This window comes from Nematolebias whitei, chromosome 5 (assembly GCF_014905685.2).
Source record: "Nematolebias whitei isolate Nwh7 chromosome 5, NemWhi1, whole genome shotgun sequence".
Lineage (NCBI taxonomy): Eukaryota > Metazoa > Chordata > Actinopteri > Cyprinodontiformes > Rivulidae > Nematolebias > Nematolebias whitei.
The window spans coordinates 38,667,201-38,690,027 of record NC_056502.1 but is presented as its reverse complement, the minus strand read 5'-3'; positions in this window follow the sequence as shown (position 1 = coordinate 38,690,027).

Here is a 22,827-nt window from a genome sequence, read left to right as displayed (position 1 = left end):
TGTAATGTGCACTCTTTTGCCTGTACTGGTAAAAAAATCGGGCTGCTGCATTCTGGACCAGTTGTAGTCGTGCAATGGAGGTCTGACTGATACCAAACAGGAGCGAATTGCAGTAATCAAGCCTAGATGTAATGAATGCATGTATTACTGTCTCCAGGTTATTTTTGGACAATATGGGCTTCAGTTTAGACAGCCGCCTCAGTTGGAAGAAACATGATTTAACAATCATGTTTACATGATATTTAAGTTTCAGGGAAGGGTCCATTATCACTCCCAGATTAGTGACTCTGTTTTTCTGACAGGGTTAGAGCGGAAAGGTTGATGCAATGGTTTATGATCGTGTCATTGGGCGGGAACAACATGACTTCAGACTTCTTTTCATTGAAACTTAAGAAGTTTAAAGCCATCCAGTCCCTGATGTCAGCCAGGCAGTTGAGCAGAAGTTGAATAGAGCATGTACCATTGTGTCTTAGGGGGAAGTAAATTTGACACTCATCAGCGTAGAAACGAAAGGGTATGTTGTGTTTCCGGAAAATAGCACCAAGTGGCAGCAGGTATAAAGAGAATAGGAGGGGACCAAGGATGGATCCCTGCAGAACCCCCCATTTAAGCTCTGCAGCTGCAGAACTAAATTCCTTGATGGAGACACAAAAGAATCTGTCAGCAAGGTAGGATCAGTGGACAACAAAGACAATCATAAAATATGCATACTAATTGAGAATTATTCTTCTTATTTCGGCTTTTCCCTCTTCAGGGGTTGCCACAGTGAGTCATCTTCTTCCATCTCACTCTGTCCTCTTTATCCTCTGTCCTCATTCTAACTACCTCCATGTCCTTTCTAACTGCATCCATATATCTCCTCTTTGATTTTTTCCTGGCAGCTGCATTTCTAACATCCTTCTACCAATATATCCACTGTCCCTTCTCTGGACATGTCCAAACCATCTCATTCTGGCCTCTCTAACTTTATATCCCAGTTGTTCAACCTGTGCTGTACCTCTGATTATCTCATTCCTCAGAACCTCAACATCTTAATTTCTGCCACTTCCAGTTCTTTCTCCTGTCTTTTTGTCCATGTCTCTGTCTTCAGACCATACAATATAGCTGGTCTCACCTCTGTCTTGTAAACTTTTCCTTTGACCTTTACTGACACCCTTTTGCACAAATCACTCCTGAAATTTTTCTCCATCCACTCCATCCTGCCTGGACTCGTTTTTTCATCTCTTTAGTACTTGAAATCCTGCACCTTTGTGACCTCTGCTCCTTGTAGCCTCACTGTTCCACCAGCCTCCCTCTCATTCACACATATGTACTCTGTCTTACTATAGCTAACTTTCATTCCTCTTCTTTCAAGTGCATACCTCCACCACTCCAAGTTCTCTTCCACCTCTTCCCTGTGCTCAGCCATTTCTATTCTTTTGGCAAAAACAGTTTGAACCCTGCTCCAATGCTGCGAGCCTTGCAGTCCTTTCACTTGGTCTCTTGGACACATAAAACATCTACCTTCCTTCTCTGCATCATGTCAGCCAGCTCTATACCCTTGCCTGTCATTGTCCCCATATTTAGAGTTGCAACCCTCAGTCCTACATTCTTCACTTTCCTCTTCTCCCTCTGTCTCCTGACAGGTTAAGCAAAAAAAATCAAATCTGATGTAAATGGGACCTGAGAAATATTGACACACTGCAAACACAGGCTTTGTGCCACTCTTTAGCTTGCATCGTATTTCATGAGAGGTAAGACATCTGTTCCTGCTGATGTGGATCTGAGATGTTCTTTTTATACTGAAAGAGAAACTGTTACTCAGAACTGCTGGTAAGCCTCTCCCACTGCAGCATCCTTCAAGTCAAAAGGAAACACAGCAACAAAAAAAAAAAGTATAGTTGGCAGAGTGAATGTTTATTTTCAGTTAGTGGAAGTGTTGGAGGAGGAATATCTGGTAGTTCTGTTGTTAACTGAGAAGAAGCGCTAATTTGCAAATTTGCAAATTTGTCTCAAAGACTGACACCATTTCTGTCAGACTGTGTGAGAACATGTCCTACACTCTCAGGCCAAGGCCTGTATATCTGTACTGTCTCCTATACGTGCTCAACATTTGTGCTGTTTCCTTCTCCACAAGCATTTTTGACTTTCTTTATAAGTTTTGCTGGAACAATTGGCTGGTTGGTTACAGATGGCTGTATTTACTAACAGCCTTGGCAAGTGGCTCCCCAGCAGAGCAGATGATGTGAAATGACAGAAGTATCATTCAGACACTTTTCCACATAAGCACGCCAACGAAGTTTTGACAAGTCAGACAAGGCCGGATTGACCATATGGGCAACTGGGCAAGTGCCCAGGGGCCCACAGTCTCTAAGGGGCCCAGAGCAGTGACGGCACAAGCAAAATATCTGGTTATCTCAGAGCCCTGTGCTGCACAGAAAGACTGCTGCGCTTCCGCTGCATTTGGGTCGCCCCGCCTCCTCCCAGCGTCGGCTGCTGGATCTCTCGTTTTTTTTATTTTTTATTTAAAGTCGGATCCTTGACTGTGCAACCTGTCAATCAACCCAGAAGGCGTGTCAATAACAGACCAATCGACGACCTCAATTTTTCCCGAAGGTAAATGCCCCTTACCTGCTGATTAGCCCATCAGGTTTTTTATCTTGAGAAACGTATAGTTTTAATTAAAACAATAAGTTTTTATCTGTTGTGAGATGATTCTAACTGGTTTGCAGTTTTTTAATCTTCTTAATGAAGAATAGTATGACTTAAAATTGTTCACAAAACAGGAAGGAAGGCTCTCCTCTTCCTGCAGTGAATGTGGTACTTTGCAATAAGTATGACTATATCTCTGGCATCAGAGAAAGCTGAGCTTAAGTTATCCACATAAAGTAAAATTTCATTCAACTTTTATTTAGACAGGTTAATCCCATTGAGCCTCGAGGACTCATTTACAAGAGAGACCTGATTTCAACAAAGAATGATGACAACAATGGACAACAGCGACAACAATAGATAATCATAACAGAGGCATACAGATTTTTAATTTTTTTAAACAAATTAAAATAAGATGGCAAAAATAGCAGAAATAGCTAGATCATAAGGCAAATGTAGAAAACTAAAAACAAGAACATGTCTGCATTGGTTTTTGCCAGGAACTTAAGAGATGTTTAAAGCCACTTAGAGAGGTCAAGGTCGAGAGCTTCAGGTCTTTTTGTAAGATATTCCAGGAAACAGGAGCGGAATAGGAGAAGGTCCTTTTGCCTAGTTCAGTCCGCACTGAGGGAACACTGCAGGTAATAATGTCCTGAGAGAGCACGCTGTAGCTGCACTCACGCAGAGACATGTAGGAGGAGATGTATGAAGGCAGCAGACCAAGAAGTGATTTAAAGATGAAAATGTACCAGTGAGAGAGTCTGTGTGAAGTTGATGTCCAGTTAACCAGTGAATACAGGGTGCAGTGGTGGGTACGATAATCAGAGTCAGAGTCAGTCAGAGTCAAAGTTTCTTTATTGTCATTCGCACCTCATGTGGTACATGTGGTGGAGCGAAATTATGTACACGGGGTCCCAGTTACATCCAACAATAAAATGTATAAGAAAAACAGTAATAACATCTAAGATATGAACTAAGAAAAACATCAACTAAATATACACTAAGCACTCATAACATAAAACATTGAACATCAGCACAAACATGAACATGAGTCTGTGAGCAGATGTGCACGCATGAACACATCAACATTGAAACAGATCAGCAGCAACATTGAAGCAGATCAGCAGCAACATGAAACAGATCAGCAGCAACATGATGTGATTTTTCACAGTGATTATTCTAGTTAGAGATTCATGAGTCTAACAGCCTCAGGGTAGAAGCTGTTCCTCAGTCTAGTGGTTCTACACTTAATGCTCCTCAACCTCCTTCCTGAGGGGAGTGGGGCAAAAAGTGTGTGTGCTGGGTGAGTGGGGTCCTTCATGATGCAGGTGGTCCTCTTCCTGCATCTGGAGGTGTAGATGTCTGTGATGGTGGAGAGACTGACTCCAACAGTCTTCTGTGCAGCCTTCACCACTCTCTGCAAAGCTTTTCTTTCTGCAGCTGTGCAGCCTCCATGCCACACGTTGATGCTGGAGCACAGGATGCTCTCCACTGCACACCTGTAGAAGGAGGTGAGGACTGAGCTTCCCAGACAAGCTCGCCTCAGCCGTCTGAGGAAGTAGAGTCTCTGATGAGCTTTCTCATCAGAGAAATTAATTGTAATTGTAATTAATTGTAATTTATAAATGGCTAATCACAGCCAGTTATAAATCTTAGTGCACCATGATAGACAGCATCCAACATCTGCAGGGTGCTTGTAGGAGCGTTCATGTGAATAAGGTCACCGTAGTTGTGATACATTGAAATGTATTTAAAAGAATAGTTGGATCAACTATTCTTAATGAACAGCTGTGATATAAAATACAAATCCATTGTTAAAAATGTTTAAAATAACTTTCTGTAAGGACTTTCCTGTTTAGAGTTATCTATCTACGATCGACTTGTTGAGTTCTGATGGTCTGTGATCGATTAGTCATGGCTGCGGGGCTTGAAGGAGGGGGATCTCTGACTTTGTTTCATTCCCGCTGCACCTGCCTGAATGAAAGCAACATGTCAAGAGTATCTTTCACTCTTATTCTCCTCTTTCAGGTAGTTAAATAATTTTTGTGTTTAAAATGTTTATTAAACATTTTCTGTTGTGTTTTGAGTATTTTCATCTAAAGGTCGAGTGGTTTTCATTAAGTGGTTGATGTTTAGGACTGTGATTTAAAATGTTGTTTTATGCTAATTAGCATCGCTCAGTCTACCGTCGATGTCTCACCACGAGGCAGACGTTAGTGCGTGTTTAGACTATTTATCTAAGTGCATTATACACTCAGAGACTGAAAATAAGACTATTTTGATTACATTTATGTTTAAATTCATTATCTTTGTTTTGGCAAAAGGACAGATGAACATTTCTATTTTTTATTTTCATTTAAATAAAAATGAGAAACGGAGAGCGTAAATGATATGAAGTAATGTTTTTTATTATTATTATAATTTAACTGCTATTTTGGATTTGGTTTAAAGACGAAACTTGTTCTCTCTAGTTATGTAAATACTTCGAAGTGTAAATAAATTCCCGCTGCACCTGCCTGAATGAAAGCAACATGTCAAGAGTATCTTTCACTCTTATTCTCCTCTTTCAGGCTGCCACATTTTGGAGGTCCCACCGAGATCAATGAGTCGTGGATGAGCTATCAGCAATAGACGTCCTTGTCGTCATTCATCAATCAACTCAACACTGTTTCTGTCAATGTGGATGGTCAAGTGTGGTGGTCCGGCATCTGCACAGAGGGATCTGCACGTCATCTGAGGTCATCCGCTGGAGCCAGGAAAACTGCATCATCTACTCTGTTAAGAGATGGTCGAACATCATAATATTATCCACATGGCAGACACTGAAATGGATTTGTCAGAGGTGGAAAAGTTGAAATTAGAAGTGGGTGGTCCACTGTACACACTGACTAAGGACGCTTTGATAGATGCTTGTGATTTTTTGACAATTGCTGGACTGAAATTTTAAAATGTATCTGGGAAAAGTCGTTTTTCTCTTATTCTACTCATCTAACAATATCTTGAAAGAGAAGAAGTACGTGAACTTGAGGATCAGGGCATGGCTGAACTATTGACTTTGAAAGACAAGATTGTGGAATTACAACAGCCTTCTAAGAATATTACAGCAAAACAAACAACATTAACAAAACAGACAAGTTTTGTACAAGAGGCAACTGATCAGCAATCAGAGCAAGAATGATTATTGAAAGAAATTGCTAAATTACAGCTTGCACTGGAGCTATCGTTAAAAGAGAAACAAAACAACAGTGATGAAGCACAAAAATCCATCTTTGATGATAAAGCGTATGCACAACAGGGCCCCCAGCCCCACCTTTCACTGCAGTGGGGCAAAGAATTCACAATTGCAGGCCAAATTGGGGAACCAGGACAAAGAGACAAGCTTACGTTTTCCACCTTGGCACATCGGATTGAGCAAGGCATCAGCAAAGGCTTCCCTGAAATAGAAATAATTGATGCAGTAATAAGAGCAATTTCACCTGGACTACAACTACGTAGCTACCTGGAAGGCAAAACAAACCTCACTTTGTCAAGCTTGAGAAGAATTCTCAGGTTTCATTACCAGGAAAAAGGAGCAACAGAACTTTATAAACAGCTCACTTCAGAGGTTCAAGCAGCAAAGAAACCCCAAAAAACTTCCTTATTTGTGCACTGGATCCGAGACAGAAAATACTTTTTGCTTCACAAGAAGATGAAACTGGACTAAGGTATGATCCTGCACTGGTACAAAGCATGTTCCTCCACACTGTTTTGACAGGACTGCAAAATGATAGCATAAGAAGTGTCCTGCAGCCTTTCCTGTAGCAAACAAATGTAAGTGATGAACTGCTACTTGAAAAACTCAATGTAGTTTGGGCAAATGAAATGGAGAGGCAAAACAAAAAGAAATTACTCTTGCAGCAAAGACCAGCCACTTTTCATATAGTCCAATCTGACAATAAATCTGCAGACAAAAAGGTTAAACTACAGATTCAGGAACTTCCCTGCAAAAATCAGCCTGATGTACTTGAGTTGAAGGAAATGCGCTCGGATATGGCTGCACTGAGGAACCTAGGAGCTGAAGTTGCACAAATAAGGGAGTCAATTCAGAGACCAAATCTACCACTACCACAATATCTTCGCTGCACCAAGAACTACTGAAAGAAACAACACAAAAACCTCTGAAGACACATCTTCTTCTTCGTCTGTAAATAAAAATAAAAACGAAGTGGCATCAAGTTTTAGAAGTTTTAGGAGTTATATTTTGTCATTTTTCAAAAATGGACTTAGCATGAGTAGAAGATGAGACAGAAGACCCTGGAGAATATTGTTTTTCCACACAAGACAGCTGACGGCTCCATATAAGGTCAGAGAAATGTGTGTTTATTTACCCTGCGGAGCGGGGTCCGGTCTGTTTGCATTCACACTGTACTCGAACCGCGCTGGAGTTCTCTTCTACCGGACTGAGACCTAGGTTTTAGCCCGGGCCAGAGTTCGCCTTTTTGTTCCGTGACAGAGTTCGATGGTGCGTTCACACCTCCCTAAATGAACCGGACTTTCTAGGAAAACAAGCTAGAGTTGGATTAAAGCGGACTAAACAGGGCTAGTGTGAATGCACCCTAAAGATATCTCTGAGTTACTTGATGCTCCTGTTGACTTACAAATCACTGCTGCAAATGGACAAAGCATGCCATATAAAGGTTTCATTGAAGTTACCATCGCACTGTCAGCAGAGGTCGCTGAACCGAGAGAAATTGCTGTACCAATGCTAGTGATGACAGGCAATGGACTTCCACAGCCCATTCTTGGCTTTAATGTCACTGAACACATGATAAAGACCAATACTACAGAACCAGTGAATGTGACACACATAAACAAGTTACAAGAGACATTAATAACAGCCTTTCCATGTCTTGAAAAAGAAAGTGTTACAACTTTTGTTGATTTGGTAACTACTGGAGAGTCATGTGACTATATTGTAAAAACCGTTAAAGAAAAAGTCATTGTGCCAAAAACACACCTCAGTTCTGATTGACTGTAAAGTGAAAACAAGACCTTTAAAATCAGACACTGTACTTCTGTTTGAGCCAGAGATCAATCCACAGTGGGCTGAAGGTCTCAAGTTTTGTGAGATTGTAACAACACTTAAAAAAGGTGTGCTGCCATACATTATTCTCAGTGGCCAAAATCCCACTGGTCATGACATTGAAATGCCAGGAAAAACTTTAGTGGGCACACTGCAATCGATTGAGGATGTGTATCCAAAAATCATATTGGAGGAGAGTGGTCAAACTTCACCAGTTCTGATCAGTCAAGTAAATACAGAAAGTGCTAACGAAATGGATAACTCTTGGGACCCACCTACTGAGCTCAACCATCTGAGTGACTCTGAGAAAGAAAGAGTACAGCAAATGCTTCGTGAAGAATGTACGTCTTTTTATAAATCTGATGATGATATTGGCTGTATTGAAAAACTGCAGTTAAGCATATCATTGAAAGACTTGACTCCTGTTGCACGCACTTATCTGTCTGTACCAAAACCCCTTTATTAGGAGATGAAGAACTATCTTCACAACGTCATTGCACAAGGCTGGGTGAAGAAATCTAACTCGCCTTATGCATCACCAGTTGTTTGTGTAAGAAAAAAAAATGGAAGTCTACATCTGTGTATAGACTACAGAGAACTGAATAAAAAGACTAATCCAGATAGACAACCAATACCACACGTCCAAGATATCCTTGACAGTCTTGATGGAAACTCGTGGTTCTCCTTATTAGACCAAGGAAATGCTTACCATCAGGGATTTGTGGATGAAGACAGCCAGCCTTTAACTGCATTTGTGATTCCGTTGGGCCTTTATGAATGGATAAGGATTCCATTTGGACTCATGAACACCCCTGCCACCTTCCAGCGCTGCATGGAGGAGTGTTTGGAGGTAGTGAGAGATGACATATGTAATGACACATTGGTCTACAGTCAGTCATTTGATGAGCATGTTGATCATGTGCGGAAAGTGCTGCAGTTGTTAATGAGGTATGGAATTAAATTGAAACCTGCCAAGTGTGAACTTTTCAAAAAGGAAGTCCGCTACTTGGGGAGAATTGTTTCAGCTGAAGGCAGTAAAATTGATCCAGCAGACACTATTGCTGTGAGAGCATTGAAAGAAAAGAAACCCAGCACCGTAGATGAGTTAAGAGCAATTATGGGGTTACTAAGTTATTACAGACAGTACATAAAGGACTTTTCACGCATAGCACGGCCATTGTACAACTTGCTAAAAGGCCCAACTAAAAATGACAATGCGTCACAAAACAGGAAAAACATAAGAAAAGTGATAAAGAAAGGAGTTCCATCAAACAAGCCTAATGAGTGGAGTGAGGAACATCAGCTCAAATTGGAGAGGTTAATAGACTGTTTGGTTGAACCTCCAGTCCTTGGCTTCCCAGATTTTTCACAATCCTTCACACAGATGCATCTAACAAAGGTCTTGGTGCTGTACTACATCAACATCAAAATCGTAAGCTACGTGTGATAGCCTATGGCTCTAGAACATTGACTACCTCTGAAAGAAATTATCATCTTCATTCAGGTCAATTGGAATTTCTTGCCATGAAGTGGGCCATCATTGAGAAATTCCGAAATTATCTGTATTATGCTCCGACATTTACTGTGTTCACAGACAACAACCCACTGACCTATGTTTTGTCAAGTGCCAAGCTGAATGCAACTGGATGCAGATGGGTAGCTGAACTTTCAGACTTCCTAGTGGAGGGAAGGAAAGTCACAGTTACAAGGTGTTTCCTAGCATTCAAAGTTAGACAGGATCTGTTCTATTTCGTATAGGCTTCGCCCTTTAAGGCTGTCGCTGAAGGGTTTATCCCGTTATGCGAAGCATCACACTGAAAAAATTTAGTCCACGCCCACCTGCTGTGTGGGCCCCACCTGATCCGTATAAGTTACGTTAAGAGCGGGTAATCGGCTCCCATTTTTCTTCAGCAAGCTAACAACACTGACCTTCAACAAGATGTCCAGCTCCAACACCATCCACTTGTGTCCATCCTGCAAGACCGGTTACTTGCTTAACTTTGACCGGCACGACACCTGCGAGGGATGCCTGGGTCCCCGCCACGTCTCCCGCGCTTCCTCCTGCCGCCTCTGTGACGATCTTCCACCGGAGGAAAGGCAGAGGAGAGCAGCCTTGTTTAAGGCTAACGTCAAGGACTGCCTGTCCGTGGTGGGAGACTGTTCGCTGGATGACGCGATCAACTTATTCGACGCTGGCTCTCGGCGCGAATCGGATGGTTCCTCCGGGACTGGTGACGTTAGCAGCAGCCCCGATGCTCGCTCCCTCCCGGGGAGCGCAGTGTTGGAACGAGGGGGGCCGAGCGGATGCTTGACCCCTCCGGGCTTTCCCGCCTCAATGGCCACATCGCTCCCTGCCGTCGGCGCACTCCTTTCGGAGTTGCCCGACATTATCCGGGAAGCTGCTGACATGAAGGGACTTTCCGTTCCTTTGCGGTTTGCCTGTCCAGGATTGCAGCGTGGATGATCCACCTGGCTTCGTCACTCCCCCTCGCTGCCGGAAAAACTGCACAGAGACCTGATGGAGGGCCCCATCACGGTGGACGCGCTGTTCGGGAGCAGCTTCAAAGCCATGCTGGCGAACTCCAAGCAGTCGGAGGAGGAGTCGGAGACTGTACGCCACCTCATCAAGCCGCGCGGCTCATCCCGCCCCCCAGCCCGCTGAAGAGACCGTCGTGAGCAGAGGCAGAAGCAACGACGTTCCACGGCCGCGGCGGCATCGTCTCGCTCAGCTCCACCACCAGCCCCGCCCGTCAGAGACCAGCCGTCTTCATCCCGGCAACAAGCAGTTCAGCGTTTCCCCAGAGATCGCCTGCAGACGGCGCCCTGGGCCAACAAATCGCAGAGCTCATGGGGGAGAAGATTTTAAAAATGACGGTCTGCGGAGGGTGTGTGTAAAAGTGACACGAAAGTTGAAATAAATCATCATTCAATGATCAAAGTGTCTGTTTTTAGCCGGTCTGTAAGCTCGGATGAACTCACAGCGGCTGCGCACACATCCTCCACAAATAACAAGCCGGTGTCCTTAAATAAAGGTTTTTTAAACTCACCGTCGCTCCAAGACATGACGAGACGCTCACACGACACAATGGTAAGTGAAATAACTCGTTGTCAACCCGAGCTGCACGATCCTCACCCAAGCGGTGTCAAACGTGCACTCGCGCGACGCAAACAGCCTTCATCCAAACGGCGTTGATGATGGTGCACACACAGCTCCCCGGCGCTCACCGGCTCACATCGGCATAAATGTGGGACTGCAGGCCGGGTCCGGTGAAGGTCCTCTTTCTCAGCAAGAGCGACACACGCATCACCAAAGCAAATGCGTGCGGCCGCAACGCAGGCAGCCTTCACCCACCGCGTCTCAGCGCTCGGCCGCTCACGGCAGCATAAGCATGAGACTGTTGAACGAACCCAGTGATGAGTCTCACCTCCAGCGAGAGCGGAGCGCATCCCACCAGAGAAAACGTGTGCTCCCGCGGGGCTCGCAGCCTTCACTCCAACAGCACGACGTAGATGAAGTCGCGCTCTCTGCCTCTCGGCGTTCGCACAGCGACGTCGAACGCGCGGCCCCAGGGCGTCATCAGCTGTCACACGCTTTGTCTCAGCACACACCGGACCACCTGGACATGAAGGTTGGTCCGCGGTCTGAACGCAGCGTACGGGCACATTCAGAGCCCTTTCGAGGAAGCCTCGCCTTGGGTCACACGGAAAACATGCCCGCGACACATAACGGCGGTCGAGGCGGCGGACTGGATGACATCCGTACAAAACATGACGCATCACTTAAACGCACGTCCACTCCACGAACGTTACGCGGAGTGGCTAAAAACATGCTCGCCAGACAGATGGATGGCCAGGGTGTTATGCAAAGGTTACACGTTGCAGTTTGCAACCCAACCCCCTCCGTTCGGAGGAGTTTTAGAGATGGTCCTGTAATCACCAGACCAATTCTCATCCCTAAATGCAGAAGTCCAAGAGCTTTTGATAAAGAGAGTAATCTCCAGGGTTTCCAACGGAGAGGAAAACACAGGGTTTTACTCACGTTACTTCCTGGTTCCCAAACGGACCGGAGGGATGAGACATGATTATTCATGCTTTTATTTCTTCTCGTTTAGATTATTGTAATTCCCTTTTTACTTGTTTTAACAAAACTGCCGTTGCTCGTCTCCAATTGGTCCAGAACTCTGCTGCGAGGCTTTTAACAGGAACTAACAGAAGGGCTCACATTACACCAGTTTTATCTTCTCTTCATTGGCTGCCTGTTGAATTTAGAATTAATTTTAAAATCTTAGTTTTGACTTTTAGAGCTTTAAATGGACAGGCCCCCCAATACATTACTGAAATGTTGTTTCCTTATTCTCCAGCCCGCACCCTTCGGTCTTCAGCGCTGAACCTTCTTAAGGTTCCTAAGACCCGGTTTAAAACTCGGGGTGACCTGTCCTTTCAGGCCGTAGCCCCCCGCCTGTGGAATGCCCTGCCCCTGTCTCTCCGTGTGAACGTTTCTGTTGATTCTTTTAAAACGCAGCTTAAGACACTTTTATTTCGTCAAGCTTTTAGTTAAATGTTTTACTGTTTTTTCCAGCTGTTTTTACTGTTTTTATTAATGAGTTGTTATTATTTTTATTTTATTTTAAGCTTTTATTTCTTTATTGTTGTACAGCACTTTGTGATTGTATCTATGATAAGTGCTATATAAATAAAGTTTACTTACTTACTTACCGATTCTGGACCTAGCAGCTTTCAACAAGGCGATCATGGACAGACCGTTTCACATGTTGACAACCAGACAGCTGTTGGACAACATTCAGAGAAACGACTGGTTTGTTTCCGTCGACCTAAAAGATACTTATTTTCACATATCGATCATCCCAAAACATAGAAAATTCCTGCGTTTCTCCTTTCAAGGGATGAAGTATCAGTACAACAGGCTGCCGTTTGGGTATTCCCTCGCGCCTCGTACGTTCTCAAAGTGTGTGGAGACAGCCCTGCATCCGTTACACAGAGCAGGGATGAGAGTTTTGTTTTACCTGGACGACCTGCTGCTGCTGTCACGCTCTGGACAGGAAGCAGTGATGCAGGCTCAGGTGTTGACATCACACCTGTTAAATCTGGGCTTCGCTATAAATTGGAAGAAAAGCTCGATTTTCCCAGCCCAGACTATTGTTTATCTGGGAGTGGAGTTAAATTCAACCACCATGAGGGCTCGTTTATCACAAACGAGAATCGACACTCTAAAAGACCAGCTCCGCCATGTAAGACCTGGCAGAGTGGTAACAGCCGTCTCCATCATGAAGCTGTTAGGAACGATGTCATCAGCTCACACAGTGGTCCCGCTGGGTTTTTTACACATGAGACGCCTCCAGAGGTGGTTTGCGCGTCTGCGTGTGGATCCAGTAAAACAAAAGAGACGGATGATCACTGTTCCCCCGTCCATGAGAGCAGACCTCCAACACTGGAGAAACACCCTGGTTCTGTCGGAGGGAGTCCCCGTCAGCAGACCCACGTCACACGTGCCAGTCTTCACGGACGCGTCGCTGTCAGGCTGGGGGGGGACATGCCTATCTCAAGCAGTAGGGGCGCTGTGGCCCCATCACACATCTGCCTACATAAATGTTTTGGAGTGTCGCACGGTGCTGAACGTGATTCAACACTTTGCTCCCGTGTTACAGAATCAACACGTTTTGATTCACACAGACAACAAGGTTACTGCTGCGTACATAAACCGGCAGGGGGGTGTGCGCTCAGCCCAGATGTTACACATTGTGTGAAAGCTACTGTATTGGGCTCACCAAAACCTGCTCTCCATCAGAGCAGTTTACATACCCGGTGTTCTGAACAAAGGGGCAGATGTGATGTCCAGGGGCGATCCACGTCAAAGGGACTGGACTCTCCACCCAGACCTGATGGCTCAGACGTGGCAGAAATTTGGCAAAGCAGCTGTGGACCTGTTTGCGACACGAGAGAACGCTCAGTGTCAACTATGGTTTTCTCTGAGCCCGCGAGACGAACCACCACTGGGGGTAGATGCGTTTGCCCACATCCCATGGCCCAAAATGCTTCTGTACGCGTTTCCTCCACCTCCTCTGATTTTACCGTTCCTGAACCGAGTTCAGGAGGAGGGATTGACAGCTCTCCTGGTAGCCCCCGAGCGCGTGAACGCACCATGGTTCCCAGTCCTGCAATGCCTGCTGTTGGGGCGCCCGTGGAAACTGCCGTGGAGGGAGGACGCTCTCCTCCAGGCAGGAGGAGCGATCAGGAGTTACCCAGAAATAGGCCAGCACCTGTTGGTCTGGCCGCTGAGTGGTTCCGCTTAGAGAGGATGGGTCTCCCACAGGATGTAGTGCGCACAATCCAGGATTCACGTGCTGCATCTACCACAGCGCTGTACACATCAAAGTGGATGGCTTTTCAGCGCTGGTGTACAGAGAAAGGTGTAGAGGCCACCTCATGTCCATTAGATGGCGTGCTGTCTTTTCTACAACAGCTGATGGACAGGAAGTTGGCGTCTAGCACGATTAAAACGTACGCTGCAGCCATCTTTTCCTGCCACGAAGGGTTCAGAGACAGAACAGCTTTTAATCATCCGCTGATGAAGCGTTTTCTAAAAGGTGTACAGAGACACAGGCCTGTTTCACGCCCACTTGCTCCACAGTGGGATTTAACGCTGGTCCTGCGAGCCCTGATCAAAGCTCCATTTGAGCCTCTGGATCAGGTTCCACTTAAATTCTTGTCTCTTAAAACAGCCCTGCTGCTGGCTTTAACATCCGCTAAGAGAGTGAGTAATTTATCTGCCCTCGATGTCGCTCCGTCATGTCTCAGAATTCAGGCTGACGGTAGTTCAGCTGATTTAAGACCAAACCCAGCTTTTATGCCTAAAAACTTCACGAGCTCCTTTAAATCAAGAGCGATATCGTTGGAGAGGTTCCCCCCCCCCCCCCCCCAGATCAGAAGAAGAAGCATCTTTCCATCTTCTCTGTCCGGTGCGGGCGTTGACGTGTTACATAGCACGCACAGCTGTAATGCGCCAAACTCAACATTTGTTTGTGCATTATAGAGATGCATCTGCAGGTCACCCGTTATCCACCCAGCGCTTGTCACACTGGCTGTGTGAGGCCATTTCTGAAGCCTACAGAGCATCAGATTTAGAGCCTTCTGTCAACCTCAGAGCACACTCGACCAGGGGTATCGCATCTTCGACTGCCTTGCATAATGGTATGTCAATGCAGAATATTTGTACTGCGGCCGCGTGGTCAGCACCCTGCTCATTCATTCGCTTTTATCTGCGTGATGTGACAGTTCGTTCCATGACACATTCTGTCCTTAATGCTCTAACAGAATGAATATTATTGTTTTCATGGGACTCTGTTTAAGCTCGCATCTGTCTGCATGCTTCACAGTGTGAGATGTTGTTATCAGTCACAAGTTGTGTCTGTAATTTTGGTTCTATTGTCACTAATCAGTTCATGACTATTGTTACCAATCAGTTCATTTGATTAATAACCAGTTCATTTGGCATTATTAATCTGTTTATACTGTTCAGCCATGAATCAGTTGGTTCATGCCCCCCCCCCCTGCTTTTTCAACATCTTCCCTCCCCGTTGAAATTTTAATAACTACGCAATGCGTAATTATGCACATGGGGAGCTGAGTGACAAGACGTTTTTGTGGGCAAGATTCTGTCTCATATGGTGTTCGAATGGACCCAGTGAGGCGAGGACCACATCCGCTTCGCCCTTAACCCACTAAGCGACAGCCTTAAAGGGCGAAGCCTATACGAAATAGAACGTTGGTTACATACTGTAACCCCAGATTCTATGAGTATAGGTGTAGCCCTTTAAGCGTCGGGCCTCACTGGCTCCTGAATGGCTGAAGAAAAAATAATGCTATTTGGGAGACGATTACCCGCTCTTAACGTAACTTATACGGATCGGGTGGGGCCCACACAGCAGGTAGGCATGGACTAAATTTTTTCAGTGTGATGCTTCGCATAACGGGATAAACCCATCAGCGACAGCCTTAAAGGGCTATGCTTATACTCATAGAATCTGGGGTTACAGTATGTAACCAACATTTTTTATCCAACCATGTCAATGGGAACAAATGTCTTGCCATCCTGCAGAGTATAAATTGCAAGTATGCTGAAATATTTTTTGCTGACTTTAGCTCACACTGCGTTTTAAGTTTTCTGCAAAGCTGTTTTGCAATAAGAGCAGAAATCCTCTGTAAAAGTCGTAATTATCATAAAAATGTCCAAACGAAGGCTGGCCCCTACATTGCCTGATTAGAAATGTTCTTGCCCTGAAGCAAATCTGATTTATGGCACTTGGTTTAAAAACTTATATCCATCCCCTTGTTCAGAGGCAAACTGCAATAAAGAGAACAGTGAGAAAATGGTAATTGGAAGCTGAAGAAGCCCTGCGGGGTTGTTTTGACGCTACAGACTGGGATGCACTGTGCCAGCCACATGGAGAGGACATCAATGCCATGACTGAGTGTGTGACCGACTATATAAACTTCTGTGTAAACAACACCATCCCCACCAGAACAGTGAGATGCTTCCCCATTAACAAACCCTGGATTACCACTGATCTGAAGGAACTGCTAAACCAGAAAAAAAGAGCCTTCAGGGAGGGAGACAGGGAATTATTGAAGAGTACACAGAAGCAACTAAAAGTCAAGATAAGAAACAGCAAGGAGGTGTACAAGAAGAAGCTGGAGAGCAAACTCCAACAGAACAATATCAGAGAGGTGTGGTCAGGGATGAAACAGATCACAGGCTTCAAGCAGAAGGAGGATCAGAAGGATGGAAGCCTGGACAGAGTTCAGTTCAGGAACAAGCTCAGCATCCTCCTCTCTTGCCCACAGCCAAACATACATACCACCCTCCTTTGACCCAAGGCTGTCCTGTCACACCTCAAATACAGTATCTACCACCTCAGTCATGGACCCTTTTTCTTCTACATGTTGGTCTTCAACCAAATCAGAAGATGCTGATACCTCCTTTGCCTCCCCCCTCTGGGTCTCCAGAAGTCAGGTGAGGAAGCAGCTGGAGAGACTGAACCGGAATAAGGCTGCAGGTCCAGATGGTGTCAGTCCCAGAGTCCTGAAGGTCTGTGCAGAGCAGCTCTGTGGGGTTCTGCAGCACCTCTTCAACCTTAGCCTGACCCAGGAGAAGGTTCCAGTGTTGTGGAAAACATCCTGTCTTGTTCCAGTGCCAAAGAAAACTCACCCATCAGTCCTCAATGACTATAGACCTGTTGCCCTAACATCCCACATCATGAAGGTTGTAGAGAGACTTCTGCTGACCCACCTGACTAGACAAACAAGCACATATCAGGACCCACTGCAGTTTGCTTATCAGCGTGGACTTGGAGTTGAAGATGCCATCATACACCTGCTTCAGCAAACTCACTGTCATCTAGAAAAGGCAGACAGCACTGTGAGAGTCATGTTCTTTGATTTCTCCAGTGCATTTAACACAATCCAGCCTGATTTGCTTTGTCAGAAACTCCAGAAGACTCAGGTGGAGGCCTCAACAATCACCTGGATCAAAGACTACCTGACAAACAGACCACAGTTTGTGAGACTGAAGGGTTGTGTGTCTAACCAGGTGGTCAGTAGCTCAGGAGCACCACAAGGGACTCTTCTCTCACCGTTCCTTTTCACTCTGTACACCTCAGGTTTCCAGTACAAAACAGACTCCTGTCATCTGCAGAAATATTCAGATGACCCTGCAGTGGTCGGGTGTATCAGAGATGGACAAGAAGCTGAGTACAGGGAACTGGTGGACCGCTTTGTGGCATGGTGTGGAAACAATCATCTCATCTTGAATGTGAACAAAACAAAGGAGATGATTGTAGATTTCAGGAGAATCAGGAACAGATCCAACCCTATTTCCATCATGGGAGAAGAAGTGGAGGCGGTGGAGAAGTATAAATACCTTGGAGTTCACCTGGACAACAGACTGGACTGGAAATGCAACAGTGAAGCCGTCTACAAGAAGGGACAGAGCAGACTGTACTTCTTGAGGAAGCTGAAGTCCTTCAACGTTTGCAGCAAGATGCTGCATATCTTCTATAAGTCTGTTGTAGAGAGTGCCATCTCTTCTGACATCATCTGCTGGGGTAGCAGCACCAGAGCAAGTGACTTAAAAAAGATCAACAAGCTCATAAAGAAGGCTGGCTTAGGTCTGGGGACTCCTCTAGAACCTTTGGAGATGATGGTTCAAAGAAGGATTCTTCATAAAATGAAGAACATTATAGACAACCCTCAGCATCCTCTTCATCAGACTGTCATACAACAAAGTGTCTTCAGTCAGAGGCTTCTTCAAATCCATTGTAGGACAGACCGCTACAAGAGATCCTTCCTGCCCACAGCCATCAGTATCTAGAACAACTCTTTAATGAAACCAGGATGATGAGTTACAACAACATTTAATTTCCCTCTGGGATTAATAAAGTATTTTTGAATTGAATTGAATTGAATCCATCCATTATTTTTACCCGCTTATTCCATTTTGGGTCACGGGGGTCGCTGGTGCCCATGTCCAGCAATCACTGTGCGAGGGGCGGGGTACACCCTGGACAAGTCTCCAGTCCATCACAGGGACACATAGAGACAAACGAGACAAACAACCATTCACACTCTCACTCACACCTAGGGACAATTTAGAGTTATCAATCAGCCTAACATGCATGTTTTTGGTCTGTGGGAGGAAACCGGAGCACCCGGAGAAAACCCACGCATGCACGGAGAGAACATGCAAACTCCACCCAGAAGGCCCCTGGTCCGGGGTTTGAACCAAGGACCTGCTCGCTGAGAGGCAGCAACTCTACCAGTTGCACCACCGTGCTGCCTATAACTTATATTAATGTAATAATAAAATAAAAAGCTTTTAACAGACCTATGTCAAAAAATCTGGTCCACCAAATCGTGGCCCAAGGACTGGAAAAGATCAGTCTTTGTCACTATTCCAAAAAAAGGTGATGTCCAGGAATGTTCCAACCACCGTACTATCGCCCTCATATCTCACGCAAGTAAAATCCTTCTGAAGATCATACAGAATCGCATTGCAACAATTGTCGATAAGGAACTGCCGGAAGTTCAAGCTGGTTTTCGCAAGGGACGCGGCACTAGAGACCAAATCGCAAATTTACGTTGGATCATGGAGAAGACACAGGAATATCAAAAGGACGTCTATATGTGTTTCATTGACTACAGTAAAGCTTTCGACTGTGTTAATCATGAAAAGCTATGGAAGTGCTTGACACAAATGGGCGTCTCAGAACACATCGTACAGTTAATAAGATCTCTTTACAACGACCAAGAAGCAACGGTTAGGACGGCATACGGGAACACGGAGTGGTTTCAAGTCAGGAAAGGTGTTCGTCAAGGCTGCATCCTGTCACCAGTTCTTTTCAATCTGTACGCAGAAGTGATTATGAGGCGTTGCAATTTGGAAGAATCTGAAATTGGAATCAAAATCGGCGGCAGAAACATCAACAACCTTCGATATGCAGATGATACAACCCTGCTCGCAGAGAGTGAAAAGGACCTCGATTGCCTCGTCCGACGTGTGCAAAAGGAAAGTGAACGAATGGGACTGTACCTGAACATCAAAAAAACAAAAGTTATGACCACGGCAGGCAATGGTATAATGAACACGCAAATCAACAACACGGTAATCGAGTCTGTCCAAGATTTTATCTTTCTTGGTGCTAAAATGGACCGCTGTGGGGCTTCGGCTCCCGAGATCAAGAGACGAATTACACTTAGCAGGACTGCAATGCTGGGTTTAGATAAGCTCTGGAAGAGCAAGGATATTAACCTTGTAACTAAAGTAAGACTAGTCAACGCAATTGTCTTCCCCATAATGATGTATGGCTGCGAAAGTTGGACGCTTAGGAAAGAAGAGAAAAGAAAAGTCGAAGCTTTCGAACTGTGGTGCTGGAGAAGAATGCTAAGAATACCTTGGACTGCTATGATGACGAACAAGACAGTTTTGGACCGGGTCAAACCATCAATGTCCTTACTGGGCAATATCACCAAACAGCAGCTCTCTTATTTTGGTCACGTGATGCGTGCAAATTCTTTGGAAACGTCAATGATGCTTGGAAAAGTCAGTGGAAAAAGAAGACAAGGCCGCCAAAGAACGAGATGGCTCGACACAATAACGACAACAATGAATATGCCAATTGCGGAATTGAAAAAATTGGTGAAAGACAGGGAGGCATGGAGTTCGAAGATTCATAAAGTGACCGAAAGCCGGATACGACTGATCGGATAATCATCATCAAAATAAAATGTGGCTCTGTCCAGTCGAACAGAGCGTTACATACGTTGTTTTTGGTGAAGTCACATTTGGTTTTATTTCCAGAGTATTTTAAACTATTTAAGAAACTACAACTCCGTTAATAAATACAAATTTAAACTTTTTTTTTCCCCTCAAGGTAAATGGGGCTGGTCAATACAAAAACAGGTTGCTGTCATCACAGCCAAAAACAGCATAATAAAAAAATTAATTGGTATCACATTAGAACATTTTAAGAAAATCCTCATGTCTTAACATATTTTATGTTCTCGCAAATTACTTTTCATGTTATAAAAACGTTTTATGTCAATGTAAAATTTATTCACATAGCCTATTTAAAAACAATAATGTTAAAGAAAGTTAAGAACCAAAAGGAAGAACCAACAAGAAAAAAAAATCACTAAAATTAAAAGTACAATAAAATAAGCTGAAAATAAATTAAAACTATATTATTTATTTATAATTATTGTCACTGAAATATCTTGTACCAACATGAATATGTTTATGTTTAATGATATGGTATTTATAATGTAAATGGTAAAAGGACTGTACTTATATAGCACCTTTCTATCTTATTTCAAGATACTCAAAGCGCTTTACAACAATCTGTGCCTCATTGACCCATTCACACAGCACTCTACATCTCTACAAAGATAATTGAACAAATTATTCTAAAGAGACTAATCAGAGCTTTATCACATTCATACACTGATGGGACACACATCAGAGGCTGTGAGGGGTTCAGTGTCTTGCCCAGGGACACTTCAGCATGTGACTGCTGGTGGATTCGAACACCCAACTCTCGCATTGGAGGACGACTGCTCTAACCAGTCAGCCACAGCCGCCCATGTGATAGCATAAATATATTTGTTAGAACACAATAAATATTTAGAAACATTTAACTTGTACTGTCATTGTAGGAGCATCAAAATAAAATGTTAAAAAGATGAAAAATTAGTTTCAATTTTTTTTTCATTAAAGTCTGATTTAGTTCAAATTTATTTTGACTGTGGTGGCAGCAACGTGCCTCTGTAGTTCTTCTGTAGTTCTTCTGTAGTTCTTCTGTAGCAATGAGCTTCCACAGTGAAATAATTTTGACCCAAGGACAGCAGGAGGGTTAAAAACAAAACCCACTTTAATTTTTTTAATTAAAAGCAAAGGGTATTCACAGGCCATTTTATTCTCAGGTCATATTATGTTGAATATTTTACTCCAAATGAATGAAAACGCTCTGCTGCAGCTGCTCTATGTGTAAGTAAGGCTCGTCGGGGCCCACTTGTGGTGTATTTCACAGTCAGCACGGCTGCAGCTTGGATAAAGCAAAATGAAAGTGAATGTGATTAAGATGAAGTCATCGAATATAATCTGCTGCTGCAGAGCAACACTGCAGGCCTGACGGGGACTCTGCTGTGTTGGGCAGAGGGCTACCAGATATGGATGTGCAGCAGTCCGTGACACCCCGTACCCTGAGGTGTCCATCCACAATGAGGGTGACAGCAGTGATGATGTTATCAAAACGAGTCCTGGCATAATGTGCTGCAGAACGAAGGCCGTCTATGAGGGAACTGTCAGCAGCAGAGCAGAGCAGCTTCACTCCGGGCTGTGCAGAGTTCTGAATGGAGAAAAGTCGGGTCTGTTAAAAAACAGAAGTGTAAAGAAACAAATTCTGTTCTGTAGCTCCTGGCTGACCGTGCACGGTTACGTTAGTTTTTACACTCCGTTGGCTCTTTTCCACATTCAATTTTAATCTATGAGAAAGGACCGTTCTTCTGAGACAAGCCCAAAGGAAACTAAACGAGTGCTCCTCGAGAAAACGACACAGCCTGAGAACTTCCTGTATGACATGACAGTGTTAAAAATAAAAACTGTCTTTTGATTAATAGTCCTCATAGTCTTCAACTTGTGGCCTGTGGGCCAGAAAATGTCTCACAAACTTGTTCCACATGGACGGTGAACAGCAAAATCAGTTATTCTTCCATTTTATACAAGACAAGGTGTCAGGGAAAAAAAGTCACTAAGATCCTTCAGAAAATTTTCTTGGCTTCTGAAATTCTAAAAAACAAAACAAACACACAAACAAACAAAAAACCATGCCTATTTACTAAACAATAAACAAAACTGATGAAACTGCATTTTCAGTGAAAATGCAGTGTGAGCTGCTGGGAGCCGAAATACTCCACTCAAGTTTGTTTAAAAAGCTGAAACTGAGCAGTTAATGCCATAACTGGTCCAGAATGCGGCAGCCCGATTTTTCACCAGTACAGCCAAAAACAGCACATTACACCAGTTTTGGCCTCCCTGCACTGGCTCCCGGTTCACCTTTGAATACAGTTATATTTTTAAATCACTGAACAGCTCTGCACGCTCCTATCTCACTGATCTACTGCAGCCATATGTCCCACTGCGTTCTCTGAGGTCAGCGGACCAGTTGCTTCTCTCAGTTCCAGGAACTCGTCTCAAGTGCAGAGGTGACAGGGCCGTCTCTGTCGCAGGCCCAAGACTTTGGAAAGAGTTACCTCTACCTGTCAGACAGGCTCCCTCCCTAAAAGTTTTTAAATCCCACTTAAAAACCCACTACTATTCCCTGGCTTTCAACACTGTATAATCTGTGCTGAACCTGTATGCATCACACTGTTAGTCATTATGTTATTTGCTATTATTTTGTTTCTATATTTTGATTTTACGTTATGTTATTTGTTGCTGTGTGCTTTGCCTGTTTGTTTCTGTTTGTATAGAACTTTGGTTGGCCCTGTTGCTGTTTAAAGTGCTCTATAAATAAAATGGTATGGTATGGTATGGTATGGTATGGTATGGTATGGTATGGTAT